This window comes from Trichomycterus rosablanca, chromosome 6 (genome assembly GCF_030014385.1).
Source record: "Trichomycterus rosablanca isolate fTriRos1 chromosome 6, fTriRos1.hap1, whole genome shotgun sequence".
Taxonomy (NCBI): domain Eukaryota; kingdom Metazoa; phylum Chordata; class Actinopteri; order Siluriformes; family Trichomycteridae; genus Trichomycterus; species Trichomycterus rosablanca.
In genome coordinates, this window is record NC_085993.1 from 17,990,176 (window position 1) to 18,009,453 (window position 19,278).

The 19,278-nt window shown below is 38.9% G+C and overlaps 1 protein-coding gene across 1 annotated transcript in view; it reads left to right on the forward strand.

The window, feature by feature from the left end:
* Positions 1–19,278, forward strand: part of cacna2d2a (calcium channel, voltage-dependent, alpha 2/delta subunit 2a) — a 379,664-nt gene that overhangs the window by 19,631 nt on the left and 340,755 nt on the right. The window lies entirely within an intron of this gene.

The window sequence follows — 19,278 nt, forward strand, 5'->3', positions numbered from 1 at the left end:
GCTTTGTCTTGTGCTGACTGGTTGTGTTTCTGAGATCAGAAGTCTTGGTTTTTCATGTTGTGGTGAATTAAAAAACAAAATCTAACTATTTCAAAATGAAACACATCCTTGAAACCCTCATCATACACCGTGTATTAAGGGCATTATTTCATCTTGCACAGATTGGTATTTGCTATAGACTTTTCCAGAATTTAAATGTTTATTCTGTTCAGTGTTGTGGTTGCAGTTCACATGGCAACAGATAGAAAACACCCTGTACAGGGTAAACAGGGCAAACACACACACACACATACACACATGGTAATTTTAGCACTTCCAGTTAACTTGACTGCATGTCTGTGACTGACTGTGGGACTGTAGATTGTCTGTCCTATTTTAATGTTATTATTGATTTTGTTCATCCCTTCACCTTTACAGGTTACTATCTCTGTTATTAGTTACTTCCAGTAACCTCAAAATGGTTTTATGAAAATGAGAATGGGCTAAGTGTACTTAGCCTCAAATGGCAACAGCTCTGAATCCAATAGAGCGACTTGTTACAAATCAGCAGCAAACACATGATGCATCATTTTAACATAGTCCAAAATCTCAAAGCAATGTAACCAACAGTGAATGCCCAGTAAGTGTAGATGAAGTAGGTAAAATAATTAGAATAGATTAAAACATCTTACATATTTTGGCAGAGAGTAACTGACACCATCAGAAAGGGTCTAAGATTCTAAAAACAATACTCTAAAAGTTAGCAGTTCTGATTTTATTGTATCTACCTATTTAACAATTACCATTTAAACAAATACAAATTGAAGCATGATTTCTTTTTACCTACCTTTTCAATTTCTGTTGAATTGTGAAGGGTTGTATTTTGTTGACATTGACTTTGCTCCCTTGTTCTTTGGGGTTCCAGAGACCCCAGTGTTGTGTGGGTAAAATAAAACTGCATACAGTTCAAAATTAACCAAATGAATTAACCAAATCAGTCAGAGAGAGAGAGAGAGAGACTCTCAGAACACACCGACTAGGCATAACATTATGACCACTGACAGGTGAAGTGATTAACACTGGTTATCTTTTCATCACTGCACCTGTTAGTGGGTGGGTATATTAGGCAGCAAGTGAACATTTCATCTTCAAAGTTGATGTGTTAGAAGAAGGAAGGATTTGAGCGAGTTAGACAAGGGCCAAGGGCTAGAAGACTGGGTCAGAGCATCTTCAAAACTGCTGCTCTTGCGGGGTGTTCCCGGTCTGCAGTGGTCAGTATCTGTCAAAAGTTATCCAAAGAAGGAACAGTGGTAAACCGGCTACAGGATCATGGGCGGCCAAGGCTCAAATTGCTGGTTCTGATAGAAAGGTGTCAGAATACACAGTGCATTGAAGTTTGTTGCATATGGGGCTGCATATCTGCAGACCAGTCAGGGTGCCCATGCCCCGACGGGTCAGGGATGTTTTGGCAGCAAAAGGGGGACCAACACAATGTGTGTGTGTGTGTGTGTGTGTGATAAAGTAATAGATTTTCATTTTGGCATTGATGCAATGCATTGTTGTTGCAGCTATTACCTGATATAAGAGTAATGATCATTAATTATAGACTGATTAACTCTAGAGAATGTTATGAGTTGTGTACAAGACACTCACACTAACATTCTCTCTCTCTCACACACACACACTTATGCAGTATCAGTTTCTAGTGTCTCAGTATGAAAACCTGATACTCAGCGTATGGCTTTGCACCACAGCTTGTGTGTGTGTTTGTGTCAGTGTCTGTGTAAGCAAGCTGCTCGTGGCTTTCAAAAGACTTCGTCAGTTGCTTTTGCATCAGTAATTACTAACAGTTTGGGTGGCCAGCAGTCTGGTGAATTTCAGCTCGTTGATACATTTTGTGCTAAATTGAGTGCATTATTGATGCTTCTGTAGAGGTGACACCAGATTAGCGTGATGGATTTAGCTCATATTCCTGTGGGGAAGGCATTCCAAAGCTTGTTAGGATTAGTTAAATAAAATGCTTATTATAATGTCTATTTCTGGTGGTAGCTTTTGTAACGTCGGATTGAGAGTACACTCTTTTACTCCTTAGAGCTGTAGCTCATTTTAAGCATTCTTAACTACCAGATTTCCAGAAATTAAGACTTTGACCAAGTGCCTTTTAAGAATATGATACCTTTTTTATAAGAGAAATCCCATTACAGTGGACCCTTGACTTACAAATTTAATTGGTTCCGAAGGGCTGTTCTTAAGTCAAAATGTTCGTTAGTTAAACTTATTTTTCCCATAAGAAATCATGTAAATAGAATTAATCCATGCCAGACCTCCCAAACCACCCCCTTACCTTGCCTTTCTAATGTCTTAAATGGTCTTTTTTGTTATAGGTATAAGTATATTTGCCCTTAAATCTTAAATTATTATTATTATTATTATTTCCTTCTTAATTTCAATAGTGTTGTATTTTGTAGGTGAAATTTCACGAAAGAATAACTTCCTTCTTCTCTCGTACTCAATGTCCCCTCTGTCTGATACACAGTGACAGCTACTGGCAGTAGTAATTATACAACAACAAAAAACGCTTTCTCTGCACCTTCTCTGGGGACATTTTAATATAGAATTTTACAAAATATAAAGAAAACACAGGAAAAACACCGTCCAGTGTCCGAATGTTCACTCACTATATATATATATATATAGAGAGAGAGAGAGAGAAAGAGAGACGCTCGGACAGTGATGGCTCCTGCCATCTCTCAGGGGGGGCAATTGTTGCGATGATGGCCAAGGTGACCCGTTCAATGGGTAAATTAAAACTTAAATAATTAATATCTTAAGTCATCTGTCAGTTTGCCCTCACAAGTAACTTTGAACTCTTGGAGAGAGACCAGCTTTACCATTAATCATAACATTAAGTAAAGCCTTCACACTAACAATTTAATTCAGTCTTCATCAGATAGCATTTTATTTTAGGTGCAGCAGATCCAGAATAAAGATTGGCATCGGGGCTGATGTGCAATGAATAAAGAAGTACAATTAAACAATTGGGGAGATACAATAAGTGCAATCACAATTCACAATTTAAAAATTATATTACCCACTCGTAATTTACTTGTAACTTTTATGATTCCCCCCTTTGTAGATACTTGCTTGATGTTTAAATTTGGTCTGGGTGGCCCTAATTCTTAAGTTGCTAATTTATCCTGATTACTACGACGACTGAATGACATTTCCCTTAATGACACGATGGAGTTGCTCCGAACTGAGGTAATGGTAGTCATGGTGACGAGATCGCTACACCAGGTTACGTGTGATGCAAGCACGTAAGTGCGTGCCCTCCCGGAACCCATTCAGAATGTATTGCAGCGCCTGCAGTTCGAAAAAAAAAGAGCCTTAACATGAGAGTCTATGAAAGCAATCCGGGGCGATTTTCAGTCAGACTGAAATCGCCCCAAAAGGGGCGGTACTGTACGGAACACAACTCGACACTGATTGGACTACGATATTCAGAGGCAAGACAGACTGTCCAGAACAGTCACAGCTGTGATAGAAAAATTTCTTCCCTTTTGCCCTTTGGTGGTGCGTCGCCCGATCGCCCTAAGGAACGAGCCACCCCTGCGCTCGGAGTCAACTTGTTCGTGACGTCACGTGTTTCGCGAATTTCGGTTCGTAATCCGAAATTTGTTTGTACGTTAAGTTGAAAAAGAACGTTCATAACCCAAAAGGTTTGTATGCTAAACTCAAGGTTCGTAACTCAAGCGTCTACTGTACTATAGTTTTACCACCATTGTAATAAGAGCAACAACATGAAGAAAGTAAGTAAGAAATTGGGATGCGTTTATTCATATGTTTATAAGAAAAGATGTAAACTATTACAACTCTTACATATATTTACTCTATTAAAAATTTATCATTAAGGTAAAACAGTCTGTGAGCTAGATGTTTGAAGGTGGCAAGCTAAGAAGCTAATCTGCAGTATCTGCCTCTGCAATCAGATCTTATTTATGTGTGATGTTAGAATTCAGTTTAATGAAGTTTGATCAGACACAGATTTATTTAAAAAAAGTTATGGACTGTGAAGAAAATGCTTAGTAACATTAAGTACAATTTCTCAATAAATAAAGTAACTTTGTTGAAGGCACCACAGTCAAAACAAGTAAACAGTGTGGAAAGTACTGATACAGCTAACATTCCATCTTTATGGTTAAATATTGGTTAAATCCTAATGTAAACTGTACTGTATATACACTGATCGGCCATAATATTAAAACCACCTCCTTGTTTCTACTGGAGCTGGGCAGTTCCTGAATCACCCGGGTTAATGATTCGAATCTTTGTACTGAATCAGGAATCACGAGTGCGAAATCTCAATTAACCCGGATCCTATGAGTCCTCTGACTGGCTGCTGCTAAGTACACAAGGCGAGAGAGCAGACTCACTAAAAACACCACGGACTCAGATGATTTGGCTGAACCGACTTCACTCCAGTCCGTGAATCTAAGTGATAAGTTAAATATTCCAATAAACAAGCAGTTAAACACACTGGTGTTTGTTATGTGGCTGATTTTATGCACATGCTATTATTATTATTATCAGTAGTCGTGGTATAGATTAGTAATGCAGCATATTTTCTTGTAAGCAAAACAACAACAAAATATAGTTACAATATTATTATAATGCAAATGCTTATAGGCTACTTTAGTACTGTACCACTTAAGGAGTATCATAGCCCCCATAGTAATTTATTAACTGTTTGTTTTGGTGCCACTGTGGCTGCCTGAATGGGTGAAGTTACCATGGCAATTTGTTGTTGACCATCCCCCTTGAACCCTTGACCCACTAATATACCCATCTGATTGGTAGGTGAGTCCACCCCACTCTCCTGCATGATCAAGATTCCACTTAGAAAAAAGTGTCAACTTGTCAATGACAAGAGAAGTGTGAGGTGCCAAGAGACTTAAGAGAGAAGGATTTATTTACAGAAGATGAGTGCATGGAAGACAAGTGATATTTGGATGCATTTTCATGCAGTAAATCAATCGCAATCAAGATATCAGTACAAGTGACTCAAATGACTCAAGTGACTCAAGTGAACCGGATCGCCTTACTGAGTGACTCAGATTAACCCGAGTCCATAAAATGAACCAAATTTACCACCACTAGTTTCTACACTCATTGTCCATTTTATTAGCTCCACTTACCATATAGAAGCACTTTGTAGTTCTACAATTACTGACTGTAGTTCATCTGTTTCTCTGCATGCTTTGTTAGCCCCCTTTCATGCTGTTCTTCAATGGTCAGGACTCTCCCAGGACCACTACAGAGTAGGTATTATTTGGGTGGTGGATGATTCTCAGCACTGCAGTGACACTGACATGATGGTGGTGTGTTAGTGTGTGTTGTGCTGGAATGAGTGGATAAGACACAGCAGCGCTGATGTAGTTTTTAAACACCTCACTGTCACTGCAGGACTGAGAATAGTCCACCAACCAAAAATATCCAGCCAACAGCGCCCTGTGGGCAGCATCCAGTGACCACTGATGAAGGTCTAGAAGATGACCAACTCAAACAGCAGCAATAGATGAGCGATCGTCTCTGACTTTACATCTACTTGGTGGACCAACTAGGTAGGAGTGTATAATAGAGTGGACAGTGAGTGGACACTGTATTTAAAAACTCCAGCAGCGCTGCTATGTCTGATCCACTTATACCAGCACAACACTCACTAACACACCACCACCAACTACCCCTAGGTGTAACTGAGTTAATAGGAAAGTGTAAGATGCCCTGCACTCTCCCTATGGTGTGTTCCTACTACTCTAGAGTTGTTGTAGGAGTTCATGCAGATCTAACCCCACAAACTACTTCAGAATAGGGTTAACTGAATTGAAATTAATTTACATTGCAGGAATTTCTAACAGAGGATTGTGCATCTAAATCATTTTCAGTGAAAGCTGTTTCATTTTTGGCTGATTTACTACTTCGTTTCAGTGGCTTAAATGCCAAGCTCTAGGGGAGAAACAACACAGCATGTGACCTTGTCAGCTGTGTGTGCTTTCTGGAAGCTGAAGCAATTCAGAATTGACATAAATAAGGGTCTGCGCTGCTTTTTAAAACTTTTTTTTTTAAACCCAAAAGAGAATGGCACTAATAGAAACATACTGGAGAAGCGGAAAGAAAATGGACTTGCTACTGGGAAAACAAATGTTTGAGCCAATTCTGCATCTGTATTAGCTTAATTGTAATAACCCCTCGTCTGTCTTGGTATGGGGGTGTGTTAGTGCCAGTGGGATGGCCACAACTGTAAAGAAACCATTAATACATAGGCACATGCGCAACACATGCTGACACCTAGATGATTTTAATGGTTGTTCTTGCTAAGCCATACACTGCACATGTTACAACAGTGTGATTCATAGTGAGTGCAGGTGCTAGACTGGCCTGGCTGCAGTCCAGATCTGAAACTTGTAGAACATTATGAAGCTTTATATTCAACAATGAAGACCCCAGACTGTTGGGTGGCTCAAATGTTAGATGAAACAAAAATACGACATAATTTACTTTTACAATAAGTGCCAGAAAAACTGGTACAACAGGGGACTAAAATGGCTGGTGGTGGTTTCATAATGGTATGGGGTTTGTTTAGCTGTCAATACATGGGACTTTTGGTACCTCTACCAATGTCTGACAGATGCTATGTATGTCTTCTTTCTGACGAGTTACACCTGTTCATGTCCTGTATTCATTCTGATGGGTTTGGCCTAGATGAGGTGGCAATCCATCGCAGGGCTTCGGCCAAGCCCCCCTCCCACCGCAGACATAGCCAATCATATATGTATAGATGCCAGGCTGACTAATAGTACAGATAGGATTCAAACCCGGATCTCAGCAATGGTGGGCTGTACAATATTTTCTAAAACAAATTTAAATTAGTACGTTTACATGTACCTTACATTGTTAAAAGCTAAATAATAATAATAATAATAATAATAATAAACAATAATAATAATAAAACAAACAAAACAAAAAAAATAATTGAATTGAATTATTTTAACTAATATTTAAATTAATTTAAAAACAATTGTTGGTGAGAGCTGCTCAGGTGGCGCAGGGGTAGAACACGCTAGCACACCAGAGCTGACATTTAGTACTCGTCGGTTTGAAACTCAGCTCTGCCATCCGGCAGTCTGGACGCCTACATGAACAACGATTGGCTTGTTGTTCATACAGGGTGGGAAGCCAAATAGTGACCTCATAACTGATGCAATTACGACCTCTGCTGGCTGATTGATGGCACCTGCACAGAGTCGAGGAATAATGTGTTGATCAGGGTGTGGCTCTCCATACACAAAGCTTATCCGCACATGAACTCACCTCATGCAGGTGAAATGATGCAGTCGTCTACTGAACACATGTCGGAGGGGGCGTGTGTCAGTCTTGCTCTCCTCAATCAGCAGTGGAGATCAACATCAGTAGAGAGGAAGCGTAATGTAATTGGGTATTTGATAGGACTAGATTGGGAGAAAAAAAACAAAAAACAATTGCTGGTGTGAAGATAAATACTTTATTACTATAGTCACAAATAAGAATCTGTGTATAATGTGTATGTTTATTAATTTATTTATTAAGATTTTGAACGTCATGTTTTACACACTTTGGTTACATTCATGACAGGACAAGATTCATTAGTTCAAGTTCTAATGTCAAACACAGTCATGGACAATTTTGTCTCCAATTCACTGTACTTTTTGGACTGTGGGAGGAAACCGGGAGACACTTGGAGAACATGCAAACTCTACACAGAAAGGACCCGGACCGCCCCACCTGGGAATCGAACCCAGTGTTTTTTGTTTTTTTTAAACACAAATATTTCATAAATAATTAGTATATGTATATGCTTATTTAATCTTTTTACTAGCACTAGTTGACATTGTTTGCACTAGCAATACATTTCTATTTAATTCTTGCTGCTTAATATCAGGATATTAGCGTCTATGCAGCTGCACATTCCCACATTAATAATAATGAAATGCTGATAGGAATTCTCTATATTTATCTCCACAGTGTGTTTTTGGCTGTATGCCGCTCTGCTTGGGTGCATACCTGGCAAGAGGTGATAGGGAAAGCAAATACAACCCACAATTCATGAGGGAAGTTCTGTTTATATAGTTGTTCTTTGGTGGAAAAAATAAATGTGGCTATGGGACAGAAAGAATGCAGCGTGTGGGTTAGCACATGAACCTACTGTAGTGTGTGTGTGTGTGTGTGAACATTTATCTCCAGCCCAAACAGGAGTCATCACAGGGTGTGCTAAATGGCCCAGCGTGTGCAGAAAAAGTCATTTTCTAACTGGATGCCTCTCCCTGTACGTGCATCTGATAGAAATCTTCCCAGGGATACGACGGCCTGCTAACAAGCTCGGCTTCTCCTTTACTCTCGCTTTCTTTATGCCAAATTTATATTAATATTGCTCCTTCACTTTACAAAGTTAAGGTCTGCAAAATGTTAAATGCAGTTTCCAAAAGTGAATACAGTGGTACCTTGAAAAATAACCCAACTGGTCCTGGGACTGGTGTTAAGTTTAAAAAAAAGACGTTGAGGTTCAAGGTATTTTCTCCCATAAGAATGTATAGGAAACCTGTTAATGCGTTCATTGGTCCCGTGGAACTGCATATATTTTAGGCTAACATTAAATAATGGGGTTGTTTTTGACACTTATACACTGAAAATAACTTAAATATAATATGAAAACACTGAAATACAATTGAAAACAGTTAAAAATCAATAAAAAATACAATAAAACCTGCTCTTTACCTTTACTTCTTTATTGCGTCCTTATGCTTCTTAATCGTGGAGATGATTGCTGGCTGTTCCTTTATCTCCTATGGAGCTTAATATGACTTATTGTACTAAAACAATGAGCGAGGAACTTTATTAGTGGAGAGAACTTATGAGCTGTAATAATTAAAGAAGTTTAGTGTTTCTATGTTGTTCTTTTAATACAACAAGTCACATTAAGCTTTTTTTTTTTTTAACGATAAGCGTTTTAAATTCTCTCTGAAAAGCCGATTCTCACTATTTCTCAGAACCGCGAGTTACAATACAAGTTTAAAAGTGAAACAGGAGAAAAATCCAATTAAACACAGATACATGTGGACGCTTTCAGAGTGGATTTGACGGTTATTCCACATTCGTCTCATCTGCGCACTTTCATTACGCTGAACAAAGCGACAGTCTCACATGTCAAGTTTAAGGGAAACGTTGAGTTTAAGGGTATACATTTCTTGATGAAGGGCATTAAGTTTTGAAGATTTTGAGTTTAGGGGACGTCGAGTTACAAGTTCACACTTATTTTGGGTGTGAACCTCAGTTCTGTTTACTGCATTTTACAAAATGTCCCAACTTTTCTGGAAATATGGTTCATACATTTATCTTGAGTATTTTGGGATTCCAAAAAATGATTCTTTTAATTTATCTGTTCCTTAAATAGTTTAATTTGTGCTCACAGATTTGTAGGTCACTGGTTATTGGAATGTGCATCCATATTAAGATTCTTTCTCTTTTACTGGTGTGCTTGTGTGTGTGTGTGTGTGTGTGTGTGTGTGTGTGTGTGTGTGTGTGAGAGAGAGAGAGAGAGGGAGAGAGTGTGTGGGAAGACGATATGAAGATTAAACAAAACAGAAACTCATGCTTTATTCACTGAACTCTCAAAAGCTGGGCTTAACAGAGAGATGAAGTGAGGAGGAGGACTGGAGAAACACAAGCATGAAAAACTAAAGTTCTTTAGCAGTTATAGTTTACAGCAAGTCATGTTGAGTTAAACAATTATAAGATATGAAATGATGTGATGATTAAATGATTACTAATAATTACAGATTATATACATTGTATATACACTACCGGTCAAAAGTTTTAGAACACCACAATTTTTCCAGTTTTTATTGAAATTTATGCAGTTTAATGTCTTATTGTACTCTGAAATGAAGACATAGAACAAAAAAACTACTGAAATTAAAAAAATCATGGAATTAATTTATAAACCAAAATGTATTATAAAAGTTTATTTATTAAAGTTATTTATTATCTATTTATTAAAGTAGATACCTTTGGCAGATAAAACAGCTGAACACACTCGTGGCATTCTTTCTACAATGGAAATTAAATATTCTTTAGAAAGTTCTTCCCAACTCTGTTGCAGAAGTTCCCATAAATGTGTGGCACATGTAGGCTGCTTTGCTTTCACTCTTCTGTCCAGTTAATCCCAAACCAGCTCAATGGGGTTTAAATCTGGAGACTGTGCTGGCCACTCCATGTTTTCAAGCTTGTTCTTTTTTCCAAAGGTTCTGGCAAAGATTGGACTGTTTTGGGTCATTATCTTGCTGTAGGATGAACCCCTGACCAACTACGCTTATCCCAGAGGGTACTGCATGGTGCTGTAGAATGCTGTGGTAGCCGTTTTGGTTCAGGGTACCTCTCACTCTGTACAAGTCACCGACCCTGGATTCAGCAAAACAGCCCCAGACCATCACGCTTCCTCATCCATGTTTGACAGTTGATGTCACACACTGAGGAACCATCCTTTCGCCTACTCTACGGCGTACATAAATCCTGCATGATAAACCGAAGATTTCATCAGTCCATAAAACCTTCTTCCAGTCTTCAATAGTCCATTGGTGGTGTTTCATGGCCCAGGCAAGCCTCTTTTTCTTATTCTGACATCTTAGCAATGGCTTTCTTGCTGCAACTCAACCTGTCAAACCTGCAACTCGAAGTCTTCTCTTCACAGTTGAAACTGAGACTTGCTTACTACGACCACTATTAAGCTGTGCTTGAAGCTGTTGTCCTGTATGCCGCCTATCACGCAAGCTGTTGACTCTCAGAAACTTGTCTTCTAATTCTGTTGTGGCCAGACCTCTTCCTGTCAGAGTTTGCCCCAGTTTCTAAGTGCCTTTTGATGGTGAAGGAAACTGTACTCACTGACAACTTGATTTTCTTCGCAATTTTTCTATAGGAAAGACCTACATTTTTAAGTGTTACGATGGTCTGTCTCTCTTCCATTGTTAATTGCATTTTTCTTGCCATTTTTATAGCAACACAATACTTTCTGCAGAACAATACTGTTCAAATAATGCTCACAAGGGTATGGTACCACAGTGTGTTCCAACACTACTTTTATGCAGACAGAGGGGGTTGTAAGCAATCAAGAAAAATTGGAAGACCTATAGGAATTGGTAGCATCAAATTTTAAGGCTTGATCAACCTTCATTACTGCAGAACAGCTTTAAGTTGTTAACCCATTTTTTGTTCCCTGAAAAAGGCCTTTTTGTATAATGCTGAAATGTATATTATTTTTCAGTTTAGGGTAACCTCACTTTTTTTTTTATCTCTGACAGTTCAACACTTACCTTTGTACCACTTCAAGCTATTCATTGGACTTGAACTGCTTGAGTTTCAATAAAAAAACTGGATAAATTCGGGTGTTCTAAAACTTTTGACCGGTAGTGTGTATATATATACTGTATATACGTATATTGCGTATTATAGTAGGTAAGTAATTTCGAATTTATGTTGTATAATTGTGGGCAGCACGGTGGCTCGATTGGTCCCGGATTTTGTAAAGTTGCTTTGATACAGAGTCCATTGTACAAAGCACTATTCAAATAAATTTGATTTGACTAGCACTGTCCCCTGACAGCGCGAAGGACGTGTTTTATTCCCAGGTGGAGCGGTCCAGATCCTTTCTGTGTGCAGTTTGCATGTTCTCCCAGTGTCTGTGTGGGTTTCCTCCAAAAGCTCCGGTTTCTTCCCACAGTCCTAAGTTATGCGTTCAGGTTAATTTGAGCTACCAAAAATACCAAAAAATTGTGAATGTGTGTGTGTGTGTTTGCCCTGTGATGGACTGGCGACCCATCTAAGGTGTTTCCTACCTTTTGTCTAGTGAATTGTACTCACCACGATTCTGAATAGGATAAAGTGGTGTTAAAACATGCAATGAATAAGTAAATGAACAATGTATTACTGTTAAATATAGTTAGTCCACTTTTAATAATAGGTAATAATCTTTGCAATTAACAATTTTTTTATTTTCTTTTGTTACCACATGTGCTAAAGGTCATTTTTATTATTTACAGTGCCTTGCAAAAGTATTCAGCCCCCTTGAACTTTTCAACCTTTTGCCACATTTCAGGCTTCAAACATAACGATATGAAATTGTAATTTTTTGTGAAGAATCAACAACAAGTGGGACACAATCGTGAAGTGGAACGAAATTTATTGGATATTTTAAACTTTTTTTAGAAATAAAAAACTGAAAAGTGGGGCGTGCAATATTATTCAGCCCCCTTGCGTTAATACTTTGTAGCGCCACCTTTTGCTGCGATTACAGCTGCAAGTCGCTTGGGGTATGTCTCTATCAGTTTTGCACATCGAGAGACAGAAATTTTTGCCCATTCTTCCTTGCAAAACAGCTCGAGCTCAGTGAGGTTGGATGGAGAGCGTTTGTGAACAGCAGTTTTCAGCTCTTTCCACAGATTCTCGATGGGATTCAGGTCTGGACTTTGACTTGGCCATTTTCACCTGGATAAGTTTATTTGTGAACCATTCCATTGTAGATTTTGCTTTATGTTTTGGATCATTGTCTTGTTGGAGGATAAATCACCGTCCCAGTCTCAGGTCTTTTGCAGACTGCAACAGGTTTTCTTCCAGAATGGTCCTGTATTTGGCTCCATCCATCTTCCCATCAATTTTAACCATCTTCCCTGTCCCTGCTGAAGAAAAGCAGGCCCAAACCATGATGCTGCCACCACCATGTTTGACAGTGGGGATGGTGTGTTCAGGGTGATGAGCTGTGTTGCTTTTATGCCAAACATAACGTTTTGCGTTGTGGCCAAAAAGTTCGATTTTGGTTTCATCTGACCAGAGCACCTTCTTCCACATGCTTGGTGTGTCTCCCAGGTGACTTTTTATAGATATCTTTGAGAAATGGCTTTCTTCTTGCCACTCTTCCATAAAGGCCAGATTTGTGCAGTGTACGACTGATTGTTGTCCTATGGACAGATTCTCCCACCTCAGCTGTAGATCTCTGCAGTTCATTCAGAGTGATCATGGGCCTCTTGGCTGCATCTCTGATCAGTCTTCTCCTTGTTTGAGCTGAAAGTTTAGAGGGACGGCCGGGTCTTGGTAGATTTGCAGTGGTCTGATACTCCCTTCATTTCAATATGATCGCTTGCACAGTGCTCCTTGAGATGTTTAAAGCTTGGGAAATCTTTTTGTATCCAAATTCGGCTTTAAACTTCTCCACAACAGTATCTCGGACCTGCCTGGTGTGTTTCTTGGTCTTCATGATGCTCTCTGCGCTTTAAACAGAACTCTGAGACTATCACAGAGCAGGTGCATTTATACGGAGACTTGATTACACACAGGTGGATTCTATTTATCACCATCAGTCATTTAGGTCAACATTGGATCATTCAGAGATCCTCACTGAACTTCTGGAGTGAGTTTGCTGCACTGAAAGTAAAGGGGCTGAATAATATTGCACGCCCCACTTTTCAGGTTTTTATTTCTAAAAAAAGTTTAAAATATCCAATAAATTTCGTTCCACTTCACGATTGTGTCCCACTTGTTGTTGATTCTTCACAAAAAATTACAATTTCATATCGTTATGTTTAAAGCCTGAAATGTGGCAAAAGGTTGAAAAGTTCAAGGGGGCTGAATACTTTTGCAAGGCACTGTAAATGCTTTAATGGTAACATGTCTGAATGTTTTTGGTAGGCAGGTTTTTTTCCATTTAAAATCAGACCTGATGCTACACTCTTCACAGCTAGCAAGTATATTCACAGCTGGTTTGAAGGGGGACTGAACCATTTTGTTTACATATGGGGGGAAGTGTATATGTTATTTGTTAATAATGTATTATTGCTGATTTATTTTTAAAATTTTCCTTAATGCTCTAATAATTTAGGGCCCCTGTGAGTTACATGCCCTTAAAAACGTCCTAACCTCCCCCCTTCACATGAATTGTTCTACCACATTAAATCACCTTCATGCTTCCAGATCATACATGTGTCTGCATGTGTCCATGCAAGAAATTGTAGGAGACCCAAACAACTACCACAAAAATAAATAAAATAAATAAATAAATAAAAAAGCTGTAAAGAGATAGCACTTTATTGAAAAATTAACAAATTCATACTAATGTGAATCAATCAAACAAACTAACAGTTAGGCACATAAATGTAATTAACAGATTCTGCCTAATTTCTATCATGGCTAGTTAAAAACCCTCTTAATGCTAAACATGTTGTCATGAATATCCAATTAAAGAAGTAATATTCAGTATAAATAATGTTCTATAGAACTCACACATGTGAGTAAAGAGCCAGAAAACAAATCTTACTAGCTGACTGTATTAAATTATTAAAGCAAATCTAATTATTTATTAATACAAATATGTTTTTGTGTGTTTTAAAATTGATTGAATGTAATCAGATTATAGATGCAGATCTTATATTGTATGAGTGACACAGTGATGCAGCGTAGGGTGATCCCCACCTCGAAACTCTCTTGGTTTGTGTGGGTTTCCTCTAGGTTCTCCTGCTCTACTAGGGCAGTTGTAGCCTAACGGTTAAGGTACTGGGCTAGTAATCGAAAGGTTGCTGCTTCAAGCCCCACCATTGCCAGGTTGCCACTGATGGGCCCTTGAGCAAGGCCCATGACTATGTACAGTAGGTGGATAGCCTTCTAAATTGTTTCTAGATCTGAGAGAGTAAGTGTATTTAACTGCAGTGGAAATGTGCGCTGTCCAAGGTACTATCCTGACTGGTTCCCAGTGTTTCTGTTACCCCTTTTCCACCGACACGGATCCGGCTCCATTCCGGTTTGCGAACTTGATTTTGAACCGGTTCTGCGTGTTTCCACCCAAAAAAAGAGGTTCCTTTTAAAGTTCACCTAATAAAATTTTGAGCCAGTTTGCCACTGATATTCACTGATATTTTCAAAGAGATGAACTGTGTGATATGACGTGGTAAAAGTGACCCGGACAGTACGAAAAACGCTTAACGTGTTTAAATAAAGCGCAACGTGGCTTGTTGTACTAAAACAATGACCGATGAATTTCGGCAGTACAGAGCACCTATTAATAACGTCAATACGGAGTCAATACGGCTAAACACAGGTACACTAGGAGCTTTTTAGAGTGGATTTGATGGTTATTTCACACAAATGGATGTTCGTGTCGTGGAACGTTAGTGATGTTTTATCGCTCAAACCGAGTGCCAAGCAAGCGCAGTGAGAGCAAAGCACAAAACGCTTCTCACGTCAGTGAACTAAAGAAAACAACTGCGACAAACACGTCTATGTCTTCTTATTACCAATAGTTGAGCGATGCTTTTGCATACAAACCAACATCTTTAACAACAGCACAAATGCTCGCACATAATCTACACACTCTGCCATCACATAATTGGTTAATTTACTTTTGTTGTGTAACCGTTAATTTACTTTTGTTGTGTAACCGTTGATGATGCATGCTTGGTTCCCAAAAACTAGTGGAAACCCGGGACGGTTCTCTACAAAACACCAAGGTTCGAAGAAACCTGAACAGAACCGGTTCAACCAGAGTTCTTTTGGTGGAAAAGCTCTATGGGGTGGCACTGGATTCACCCAACTGACCAGGATGAAGTGTTTAGTGAAAGTAAATAAAGCGTGTGCTCAGCTTGTAGACTGATCTGAGCTGGAGATTTATCTTCCAGCCAAATGTTAATATTCTTATGTGCAGATCAGAATATCAGTTTGTTTATTAGGACATCCACATGCACACATATTTTTCAGTCAGCAAACTAGCATGTTCACTTGACCTTTTTATTAAACCAAGCTTTTAAACTACACTGCTTTTTATTCCAGGTGTGTTGTTTAATATTTGTGTGTTTTGGGTAACCCTGGAGGTTGGTAACAGATGGAAGCTGGTATTCGGTAATGAGATGTAGTTCTAAAAGAGGAGAGAGTGCAGTAAGTGGAGCTAAGTAGTGGAATCCTAAAAAGCTGCCCTTTGCAACTTCTGACCTTTTGGCAGCTGGTCTGCTCAACATGCTAATACATTATTCATACTGATAGTGGTACACTGGACAATGCTGATATTTTTCACTAAGTAGGCAAATTTGACTTAACACTACAACAGAGATGCAGACTGAATCTAAAAATGCTGCCGTGGCTCTAGATGCAGATAAATTACTTTACAGCATGACAGTCCTTACCAACATTTACATTTTTATGCAAACGTTTGGAGGGCACTGGTTACATTTCTGGCATTCGTTGTTAGTGCACATTTATTATTTATTGACTGAATGTACTATATTCAGCTCATTTTATTTTTATCAACCACTTTATCCTGGTCAGGGTACATACTAGGCACAGGGCAGGAGACCCTGGACAGGGTGCCAATCCATTGCACTGGCATTCATTTATCTAAAAAAGACATTTTAATTTGGTAATTTTAGTTATCACTTAAAGTACAGACCTACCCTCTGAACACAGTGTTCCCAGGATAGGTTCCAGACAATGCAACCCTGATCAAGTGAATGAAACAAAAAAGCATTTTAGAATGAATGAAATAAAGTAAAATTTTGTTTATTTTAGAATTTTAAATGGTGGTACAGTGGCACAACTGTTAGTGTTGGTGGTGAACTAATTTAAAAGATTCACATTAGGCACTGTGATATCCTCTTCTAAATAAAATAAAACAAATAAATTAAAAATAAATAAATAAAACCATGCCAATAGATGAACTTGCTATTCTGTTTTGATAAAACAGTCTCTGTCAACAAATATCAAGGTGCTAGCATAAATAAAGGAAATTGGACATGTCTAAATTATAAATTAAAGAATCATTAAAAAAGTGATTGGTCCATTTTAAACAAATCGGTTCGAAACTCAGCTCTGCCATCCGGCTGGGCTGGGCGCTTACATGAACAATGATTGGCTGTTGTTCATACAGGGGTGGGAGTCAGGTAGGGACTCCTCATAACTGATGCAATTCCGACCTCTGCTGGCTGATTGATGGCGCCTGCACAGGGATGAGGGATAATGAGGATCAGGGTATGGCTCTCCGTACACAAAGATGCAGTCGGCTACTGCACACGTGTCGGAGGGGGCGTGTGTCAGTCTCGCTCTCCTCAATCAGGGCGGGGATCGGCATCAGTAGAGCGGAAGCATAATGCAATTGCTTAATATCTAAAAAAGCAATATTATACAAAGGATCATGAAACAAACTGATTAATAAAACTATGACATCTGGTATGGACCAACAGGAGAGCTACAGTGGCTGAAACTGCAGATGATTGTAATAGGCTACTGGTAATGAGGTGAATGTGCCACAACACACTGCAGCAAATCTTTCTGTGAATAGGGCTGCTTAGTCGCAGGCCGGTCAGTGTGCCCGTGCTAACTGTCCACCATTGAAAGCATCCAAAATGGGCCCCCAGGCATTGGAACTGAGAACTGGAGCCAGGAAAAAGGTCGACTGGTCAGACAAATCCAGGTTTCTTCAGGATCATGTGGACTGCCGAACAGGTCTGCATTGCTTACTTGTAAATTGACGGCATGTGGCAGAGTGGGTAGTACTGTCGCCTCACAGCAAGAAAGTCCTTGGTTTGATTCCCAGGTGGAGCAGTCCGGGTCCTTTCTGTGTCTGTGTGGGATTCCTCCGGGAGTTCCGGTTTCCTCCCACAGTCCAAAGACATGCAAATGAGGTGAATTGGAGATATGAAATTGTCCATGACTGTGTAACCAGTAATGACCTGTCCTGTCATGAATGTAACCAAAGTGTGTAAAGCATGACGTTAAAATCCTAATAAATAAATAAATAAAATACTTATGAATTAAATGGGACCAGGTTGGACTGAAGGACAAAATTGCAACATACAAAATGCTGGTAAATCATGGTACTGGATACCACAGGGCTCCTGCAGGTGACTTGTGGAGTCCATGTCTCAGCAGGTCAGAGCTGTTTTGACAGCATTTTAGACTGGTTGTTCTAATGTTTTGGCTTACTGGTGTATAAAACGGTGAATATATGCAATGCAGACTAAAAGTCTGTGCTTATTGCTGCTCTGACATCACAACAAATGGTGTTACGTTTCGGCTCAGGAAGTTAATGATGCAGGATTGGTGTTTTGGGATACACACAACTAAAGCACTTCACAAGCTCAATTTGTTTGAATCGGCATTTAGTTTAACGAAAGTGTGCAGGTTTTTCTTAGCTCATTTTAATGAACTTACACTGCTCAGTACTCTGATTTGATGAATACACACACACACACACACACACACACACACACACAGATGCTTAGACTTGCTGTGCTGTTTCATCAGCTTGCAGATCAATGTAATTGGTTTCCTGATTTAATAGCACTTAGGACTGAAGACCATTTACAGTAAGAGCTGACTGTCCCAGTACTGTAGTAGTGTGAAATGACCTTAAGCAAGCTTACACATACAGTATGCTCTCAAGTAAGCATGCCAAAACCCAATGTAAGGAATGATTTAAGTTTTTTGGATGATATTAGGCCTGTTGTGTCTGCCCTGTAATGTACTCTCTTTTTCTGCACAGGGGTACAGTTATTTTGGAGTAGAAAAAGTGTTTTTGCGTATTTTCTCTAATTGATTTTATAAACCTGTTAGTCATGGGTGTGGCTAAAACAAAACAGCTCAATAATTTGAAGGGGTGTCCACATATTCTGACCAGATAGTGTACTTAAATTGTTTAGTACATACAGTAAAACATGTTCATGGCAAGTACAAGCTCCAAGACTGACTAGATGCCACTGTTGGGCCCTCATGCTATATTATTGCTTGCATTATATTTAATTACAGTGGTACCTTAAAACCCGACTTCAATTGGTTCTGGGACTGGTGTTGTTCAAGGTATTTTTTCCCATAAGGATGTATGGGAAACCTGTTAATGCGCTCCATGGTCCCATGGAACTGCATATATTGTATGCTAATGTAACAATGGGGTGGTTTTTGACACTTATACACTAAAATAACACAAATATAATAAAAGAAAACACTAAAATACAATTGAAAATAGTTAAAAATCAATAAACAATACAATAAAACCTGCATTAAGTCACGTTGAGCATTAAGCGATAAGCGTTTTAGACTCTCTCTCGAAAAAAGCTGATTCTCACAATTTCTCAGCACCTCGAGCTATAACACAAGTTTAAAAGTGAAACAGGAGGTTTAGCCGAGCACTAAACAAAGGAGCTGTTCATTGTTAATTTGAAATGAAATAAATATATTTAAATA